This window comes from Capsicum annuum, chromosome 1, assembly GCF_002878395.1.
Source record: "Capsicum annuum cultivar UCD-10X-F1 chromosome 1, UCD10Xv1.1, whole genome shotgun sequence".
Taxonomy (NCBI): domain Eukaryota; kingdom Viridiplantae; phylum Streptophyta; class Magnoliopsida; order Solanales; family Solanaceae; genus Capsicum; species Capsicum annuum.
This window is the reverse complement of record NC_061111.1, coordinates 185,472,586-185,482,152: the sequence shown is the minus strand read 5'-3', so window position 1 is coordinate 185,482,152 and position 9,567 is coordinate 185,472,586. Positions and strand designations below refer to the sequence as shown.

General features: G+C 33.4%; 1 long non-coding RNA gene across 1 annotated transcript; it reads right to left on the bottom strand.

The window, feature by feature from the left end:
* Positions 1-255: 255 nt before the first annotated feature.
* On the bottom strand, positions 256-6,118 carry LOC107857142. Its single transcript, XR_001670783.2, has 3 exons — positions 5,968-6,118; positions 4,425-4,502; positions 256-430 (listed from the first exon to the last, which is right to left on the bottom strand). It is a non-coding gene; the product is annotated as an uncharacterized LOC107857142 (long non-coding RNA).
* Positions 6,119-9,567: the final 3,449 nt, after the last annotated feature.

The window sequence follows — 9,567 nt, the reverse complement described above, 5'->3', positions numbered from 1 at the left end:
TCAATTTTTGGGGTTTATAACCCCCACAATATAGTCTCAACATCTTGTATAATTTTTTTGTAGGCATTTATAACCGCCACATATTGTTTTAAATTTTTTTTAAAAAAAAACTTTAGAATTAAATTCATAGAAGCAAATAATTTTATTATACTATCATTTATAACAGACAAAATAGAAACTATCAGCGTACAAAACAACACAATTAAAACATATACAACCACTTATAACATAGACTAAACTAAAAATATTCCGAATACAAAACAGAACAAATCTAAATTCATGTCACACATAATTAACAATCTCAATTTCAATAACCTAAAGTTTACAACTTCAGCTCCATAAAAATCTAATATGAAAAGATACCAAATGTTTGCCTGGTGCTTCTCCATCCACGAGTGAAGTAAGCGTATTTTCGATTTGCATCACTGGACTGAAATAATTAAATAAAATCATTAGATGACAACTTATAAACCATTAAATACTTAAAAACCTAAATGCAATGTGCTAATTAGTTGATTACAAGAAACCACAACAGTTATAATCCATTGCTAAATTACTCTATTCATTTCATATTACTTGATTTATGTTGACCTGACATGTAATGCCCCGAAATCTCATCCCGAGACGTCACACGGTGCTTATGACCTCGAAGGACCATAAGCTAACCCTTTACTGATATCTGTACCTGTATACTACATAATATCTGAAATAAATGCAAAAACTAGCCATAAGGTTCAACACATCTATGAATACTCATAATACAGAAAACTGAAGACTACTACATCAACAACATCGGTCTGAAAAGCCTCTAAACTGTCTGAATTGTGGAGTTGATGGGACAAGTCCCCAACTAACTCCATCAACTGAAATTAAATAAAGTCTGAAGAAATAATAGTAAACTGAGATTCGTCCTCGAAAGAAGAGGACTCACTGCTACTGCTGCTGACTGGGACTGAACTGCTGAGGATACTCTGGATCCTGTGCCTCTGAACCTATGGTGTCAAATAAAACACCATAGCGCAAATGCGTCGGTACAGGAATGTACTGAGTATGTAGGCGGGGTAGGCTAATGCAAGGGCTCATGCAGCAAAATATCTAAACTGAATAATCATGAAGATACCGCATGAGAACACATACATGAATGCACAGACCATGAACACAATCATCATAACTCTAGATACTGAAACTCAGATACCACTTTACTGCAAACTGAACTCATTACTAACACTGAGATACTGAATCACTGACTCATCTGATACTGATAACTGAGGATCTGGATGTACTTACATCAAGGACTAAATTCTGAGCTTACTGCTTTCGACTGACAGAATTAGAGATCAACTTCTCTAACAGATTATTCTGAAAGTCATTATCAATGTTAAGAAGTATGATCATGTCTGAATCTAACAACAAGAATACTCAATAGAATAAAGAATCTGATATGGAGATCAAGCCTATCTGACGGGAGATCTCTAGATATGATAAATAGAATACTCAACATGGTCTAAGACTGAGATCAAGCCTCTCTGATGGGAGATCTCTAGATATGATCACGAGAATACTCAACTGAATCTGAGACTGAGATCAAGCCTCTCTGACGGGAGATCTCTAGTAATGATAATAAGCATCTACATATGAGACCAGGCCTACCTAACGGGATGGTCCATGAATCAATGGAACTATCTGAGTTCCATACTGGGATAGACGACTGTACCACACAGTCCTGATTTCTAAAGAGTGATACTAAAACTGCAACTGTGGGAAGTAGTTACTTAACTGACATGCCCCAACCTACCACAGGTGGGGTCCAACCTGTGACCCCAGCTGGAAGGGTGTCAATACCGTGCCATGGGTAAAGACCTCTCTGGTCAAGCCTCTCTAACGAGATGACCCTCGTAAGAAGTCGACCTGAGGCAATATGATAGTTAAACCTCTCTGGCGGTGATAGGCTCTACTGACGGGAAACTCCTTCATCCTACACTGGCTACGCAGTTTCGGAGTTCAGGGATTACTCTTAATGACTCGGCCTCTCTGATGAGAGAACCGTCATCCCTTCCCTCGCTCGGTGCTAGTTTTTACTCCTAACTAAAGGACTCTGAACTGAATTCTCAACTGAACACAACTGAACTGATTCTGTTACTGATCATGTTTCTCAAAAGATCTGACTGAGTTACACTGAGATTACTTGGTTCCGTATCTAATAGAAAAGGTATCGAATCATGGTATCTGACTGACGATACAGAGCTTAAATAGATTACTCGAATCGCTTCTGAGATTAGACTTGAATACTATTAGATCTGACTTGATTACAAGAGTAAGGCTAGATTATTAGTGATACAGAGATTACAGAGATAACTGAGATTACTAAGCTATCTTAAGTTCTAACTTGTCTGAGGATACAGAGTTCTTTAGTTCACTGAATTCTGAGAATCATGGCCCGACTGGAGTTATCGAGAAACCGACATGGGCTCTAGACAACAGCTCTATTGTCGGGTATAAATACACCCAGGACTCGATAGCGTAAAAGTAAAGCATAATTATTCATTCATCATCACAATCATTAACACAACTCTTCAAGTAATTAGGAATCACAAACATCTATTCATCATCATAGTCGCCAAGGGGTCACTTTAAGCATCTCGGAATCATAATCATATAATAATATAGGGGAAATATGCTACTAGATCGTACTCCATTCAACAAGGTTTTACCTCAGCTATTTCATGCTTATATCAGTATAGACATGTGTTTGGATATCACATAGCTTAGGAAAACTTCTTACTATCATGTCACAACTTAATTAGGGTATTTCATGCTATCTTGGCATATTTCACTCACTAAGGCATTTTATTAAACACTAGGCATGCACGGGTTCACACTTATTTGGTAATTTTCTGCTACCATGGAATAATTCATTCATTTGTACGTTTTTATCAAACCTATAGGGGACATCCTTCACTTATTCAACCATTTCTACACCCAAAAGTCATAAACACATCACATGGAAAGCAACTTCAAGAGGTTCTATCGCATTAGTTCCACATACTAGGGTCAAAGCTCATAAATTTTGTAGACAAACATAAATAAAAACTCCGCAACACCTTGAACATCCATTTCAACTCATACAAATCATTAACAACTCATAAACATAAAAAAATCTTTTAGCTTTTAAAAAAGGTTCTTGAGCTTCTTGGATGAAAGGGACCCAAGAATCAATATCTACATACCTTAACCTTTGAATTCGGATGAATTCTAATGCTTGAGACTCTATCCGCACTTGTAATAAATGATTCTCGAAGCTCACACTATGAGGAACTTAGTTCTTGAAGAAATCTTGAAGATTTATGGATGATTTTTGAAAGATTAGGATTCTTGAATTGAAACCCTATATATTCTCTCTTTAGAGAATTAGAAGAGAAATAGAGAAATTAGGGTTTAAATGAGGGTTCCTCAAATTTACAGAGGCTCAAAAAATGGGAAATAACCAAAATACCCTTGCAAAAATGCCCTTAAATTGCTGAAAAAAATATTCTTAATGACATCCTTGATAGGCCGTCAAGTTGGTGATAAGCCGTCACGAATTTCGTCAAAAAAGGTGAAATATTAAGTTTCTGGTTAAGGCTGACGACATTGGTGATAGGCCGTCATGGGCGTGATGGCTTATCACAAAATGTCGTCACTAGGGTCAGAAATCTGCCCAGGGCTGACGACATTGGTGATAGGCCGTCATGGGCGTGATAGCTTATCACGAATGTCGTCACTAGTTTCTCAGCCAGACATGCTGGAGTAAAATGGGCATAACTCTTTGCTCCAATAGCGGTTTTTGACGAAATTGGTATCATTGGAAAGATAATTCAAAGAGATTCATTTGATATATAGTAGGTCCTCTAATTCGATATGCAAGGAGTTATGGTCGATTGAAGTTGACCCAAATTTTGACGGTCCCTAAAACTTGAACGATAGGAAAGCTTTCAACTCGTCCTTAAGTTAGGGGACCTCTATGATCTCAATTCATGCTCAAATAGATTCCCACACGATTCAAAGTATTTCATACTTGGGAGGATATTTCTAAAATATTTTGACCCAGATTTTTGCTTTACCAAATATACTCTAAGGCTCAGACTGGAAAAGGATTTTGTGGGGCATTACATGACACAAGTCTCTGAATTAACGTTGTTAATAATACTTTAGAATCTAAATTTGATTAATACTATTTTATATAGTTATTTAATATTAAAGATAGAAAAGAAAAAACTATTATAAAACTCGCTTAATTTTTCTGAAGTAGACAAGTAACTAAAACATATATTTTTTATATAAAGACCAAGTAATATGAAAAAGATGAAGCAAACAACATAAAAGTTGGGGAAGGGTGGATATGGAAAGGAAGAAAAACATAAGGAATATATAAACAAGAATCTGACCTTTGGAGTAGACAGCGAAATAAGAAATTGTTGGTATTCAATCTTTTCCCAATTCATTCAACTTGTGAAGTGGAAAACCTATATCAAAGATGGCACGTGAAAATGAAAAAAAAGGAATTATGAATACAAAACAACAGAGTTAAATACAATTAATACTATTAACCAATATGGTCAGCCAAGATACTATAATCATGCATCAATGAAGAAAACCATTCATATAAAGTTTTCCATAAGTCAATAAATAACATTGTAGTAAGAAAATGAACATAAGTACATGACTGAAAGAAGAGAGTTAATTAATAAGAAAAGAGATACAAGTTGGTATAGTATAACTAATCCCATGAATTAAATTACAGGCACAAACAGGGATCACTAACTAAATCCAAAAAGAGACACCAAAGAGCTTGAGAAATATTTTTTATTCTTTGTAGTAGAACCAGCTAGTCGTCTTTTTTTTTTTACTTTTAAGGAGAGAGTAATAGCCAAAAAGAGTTGTTTAACTAATTGAAAGAGGGACTGCTTATATAGGCTGAGGGTTGTAAACCCTTACCAAAAATAATAATGAAATAACAGTTTTTCAACTCAAATAAACGATAATTTTCTTAAATCACTGATTGAGTCAATCATGTAAAGGTTTCAGCCAAAAAATAAAAAGAAAAAGATTATTTGTGATATCATCAGCCAATAATATTTTCCAAAAAACGCTCGCTCATATCAGAAGAATTTACTCAATCAAATATCTCATACTTACCATAAATAAGTGGGCAAATAAATTTAAAATCTATACATATTTAAATAGGTAGAAAATTAGCCAAGGACATAACAAATCATTCCATAAATAAGAACAACGCGTTAAAATACGATTAATTCGTAAGAATACGAGAAAATCTCAGTTTATCAAAATTCCGCACAAATCAAACAATCAGTCCAAAATCTTGTGGTTTGAAAAGGGAAAGATGCGTTCTATTTTAGACTGCTAAAAATGAAAGTAGAACAAAAAAATTAAAAATGGAGGGAGCAAGTCCTATGGATGTATATCTAAGTTGATGGTACATTGGAGGAGTATATTACTATTTTATTGGAAAATGAAGACATCCTTCAACCAAGTTGGCAAAATTTTATTTCTCTAGTTGAGCTCCTAAAAATTCAAAGACTAACAGTAGCTTTTCAGTAAGAAAGCCCATAAAAATACATATTTTATGATTTCATTTATTTGGAACAAGATAGAGGGAAATAGATCCTAAACATGACTCATAATTTAAAAAGCACACATCTTGTGAGCACCCTTTGAACCCCACATAAATTAACAGCAAACTTTAACATGTTCCTTTCTACTCCTACAATATTATACATATCCAGAAAAACAAATAAATTGTACTTAAGTGGCATAGCCACATGTAATGCAAGGTGTGCAATTGAACACACTTTTTCAAAAAAATATACTATAAAAATTATACAAAGTATATATTAAATTTTGAACACCCATTGTGATTCTAAATCTTGGATCGGAGTTGCAAATGAAAAGAAAAGAGTGCAAAGGTACCTATATTCTCTTGTCTATCTTCATAATCAGTAAACTGATCTTTAGTTGATGCACGTCTGTACATGGAGTAAGCATCTGTAAGATGACCACCTCTCATACTGGAAATGTGATCAATCTATGCTGATGTAATAAATATCCAAATCATATATATACAACCTGCATTGCCCAGATCCATTGGTATGTATAAAAATGATTAGTAGTATGTAACAACAACAACAACAACAACAACAAACCCAGTGTATTCTCATATAGTGAAGTCTGGGGAGGGTAAGATGTACGCAGTCCATACCACTACCTCCAGAGAAGTAGAAAGGATGTTTTCGATAGACCCCTGACTCAAGACAAGTAATAATAAATAAATCCATAATAAGCATGGTACAAGATGACATAACATAAATACGACACCCGCAAGGAATAGTAAACAAAGAATAGTAAATAAATTCGCAATAAAGCATGAAATAAGCTGGCATAACAAGAATAATACACCCACCAAGTAATACCCTACACTAACGACCCAAACTGAAAGATCAAAAGTAGGATCAAAGAAATCAGAAATCCACATAAGCAGTAGACTATATTCAACAAGAACTTGAACGCTAAATAACTTTCAAGGAGAACTGACAAAACAAATAATTGACATCACCATCATTATCTTCCCCTTCCATGGGTAAAAAGATCATAACTTTAACACTAATATCAAACAAACAATTGACATCATAATCCATTACCTTCAGTAAGAAATATAATAAATCAAAACACAAAAAGATGATAACTTTAGCATCATAAGAACCAAAGAAAATCACGAAGCCACATAACAAGCAGACCATATTCAGCAAGAATTTCAACACTAAATAACTTCTAAAGAGAACTGAAAGAACAAACAATTGGCATCATCATCATTAGATAAAAGGATCACAATTTTAATGCTAATACCAAATAAATAAAGACACCATAAATCCAAAAAGATCACAACTTTAGAACTAATACAAAACAATCTCACACAATAACTTCAACATCCACTAAGGCATATTTCAATACTCGAAAAATCCCAAATCTGATTCAATACTAAAAAAAATACATATTTCAAGAATCATAACCGACAATTCAATACTCAAATAAAAATCTAATCTTTCAAATCGAAAATGGAAAAATAGAAATACAAAATCTTTTATGTTTTCAAGTGAAACTAAATTTGTTAGCATTACATATAAGCATAGTCAGGTTCAAAGAGTTCACCGACTGGTGGAATGTCCGATCATGGATGTCCATCGTTGGTATTAGAGAGAGAAGAGTGACGCTGGTCTGATGGGGGTGTGGTGGTCGCCGGCTACATGGCAACGTGGCTCGTGGGGATGGCAACAGTCTTACCAGTGATGCGGCTCACCAGAGCATGGTGTTCGCCGATGGGGTGAGTGGCGGCAACTATGGCTGCTGATAGAGCAATAAGAGTACAGAGAGAAAGTAGAATGGGTGTGCGGCTGATGGGAGAAAAATAGAGAGTTAGGGTTTGGGGTATTGGTTTAAAAGGAAATAATAGAGTGAGTTGATCTCAGCTGTTGGATAAACTTTGATTAACGTCGGAGATTGAAATAATTTAAAAATAGGTAAGGAATCGGGTTTTTAATTTGGAATCAACATTTGGCTAAAATTGACGTTAATTGGGTACAAAAATGGCTAAGAATTAATGACATAGGAAAATTCGAAAAAATGGTTTAGTACTTTAATAATAATGATGTAATAAAATGTCGATATTAAAATAAACTACATTTGTAAAATTGATGTTACGTAAAAATATATGATAACGTGTTTGTAAATTATGAGTGTGCATATTTACAAAAATGATTTAGTAAATATTAACAAGATTATGTAAAAGAAAATGTTATATTTAAATTGATAAATTGTAAAAATGATATTAAAAGTAACAAACTAATTTGTATATTTTTTAAATCATGAATGTGACACGTTGATATCTGTTTAATACAAGAATAATGTGTAAAAAAATATTTATATTTGAAATTAATAATTTTAATAAAATAACGGCCTAAAAGGAGTATTAGGCGGTCAACATTAGGTACCACCAATAGTCGTTACCATAACATTCATCGGTCTCTACCAACAATCACCGCCATCAATCATCATTATATATTTCTAATCATCATCATTATTTATCACCATAATTTTACTCTCACTATAAACCAACTCTCAATAGTCACCACCGAACAACAATCTTATGTTATTAGCATTCTACCACTAGCTATCGAAATGCTAAAATTAGATAACATCTTCCTCAATCGATATATTATATTACGATCTATTTTTAAACTAGATTAGTAACGCTTCCTAAGTTGGATATTTGTATGAAATAAAAAATGAATGGTATTGGGGGTTTAATGAAATTGCATATCAGATTTTATTAATGTTAGGACCGAAATAATCAGGCGTCATGCGGAAGCTAGCAAAGCAAACCTCGAAATACCATGAATAAGAAGATAAATGAGAAATACACCAAACGAGACACAAGAATTTTACGTAGTTTGGTCAATCGACCTACATCCACAAAAGAAGATGAGCAATCCACAATATAAATGAGAGTACAAACTGTCAAGAGAGACAACCTCACACAATTCACTCAGAATAAAAAAAGAGGTTCACGCTAGTGATACCGCAAAACTTGTATCTCACAAAGTCTCCCCCCAAACAATACTCTCAAATCCCTAGGACTACATTGTCGATGCTACCAAACTAGATGAAAGGAGCCTCTATTTATAGAGTATACAATCTTTTTCTATACGAACAAGGATTAGCCAAATATGCAGAATATGTTTTTCTTTTCCTAAAGGAAAACACAATTATGGTACCTAAAGGAAAATTTAATTATGATAAGAAATTCAGGACAAACACCAACAACTAATACATCATATACCAAATACTCTTATAATACACTCTATCAAATGATTCTTGAGAGTGACTATGACCAAAATTGAATTTTTTTAGAACTTACCTTTCACGTTGGTATATATATACATCTTTTTATCGTACCGCAGTAGTTTTTGTTTACATTTTAGTTATTCAATTATATATTATATGATTAATATTTTCATCTATCATTTCGTTCTCTCAAAAGAAATGAGCCTAAATATCTAAATTGTTTGCATTTGTCATCAAAATTCCATCTGAGTATCATCCCAACTGAATTTTCTCCTCTCATGTTGATTAAACTTACAATATATTTATTCAATCTTAATTCTACTTATCCTAATTTTCATTTTCTCTAAAGTGTTTTTTGTACTTCAAGCTTTTAGTCGATACACACTATTAACAAATTGTAAAAAATGGTGAAATTCATCGATTTTTCAATAATATTTTTTAAGAAAAGCGATCGACTTGAATAAAATCAATAGACATCTGTCGGTTATATATATTTGTTACAAAGATGCACAAAAATTGTAAAAAAAAAAGAGTTTTATTTAAGTTTGATTCTCTTCGATTTTGAAGTACAAAATTGTAGTTGAAGAATATAGATAAAAAGCACAAATGTATTTAATGAAAAAATATGTGGTTTGGAGGTAGAATTGTTTAATATTGTGGTATGAATTTGAT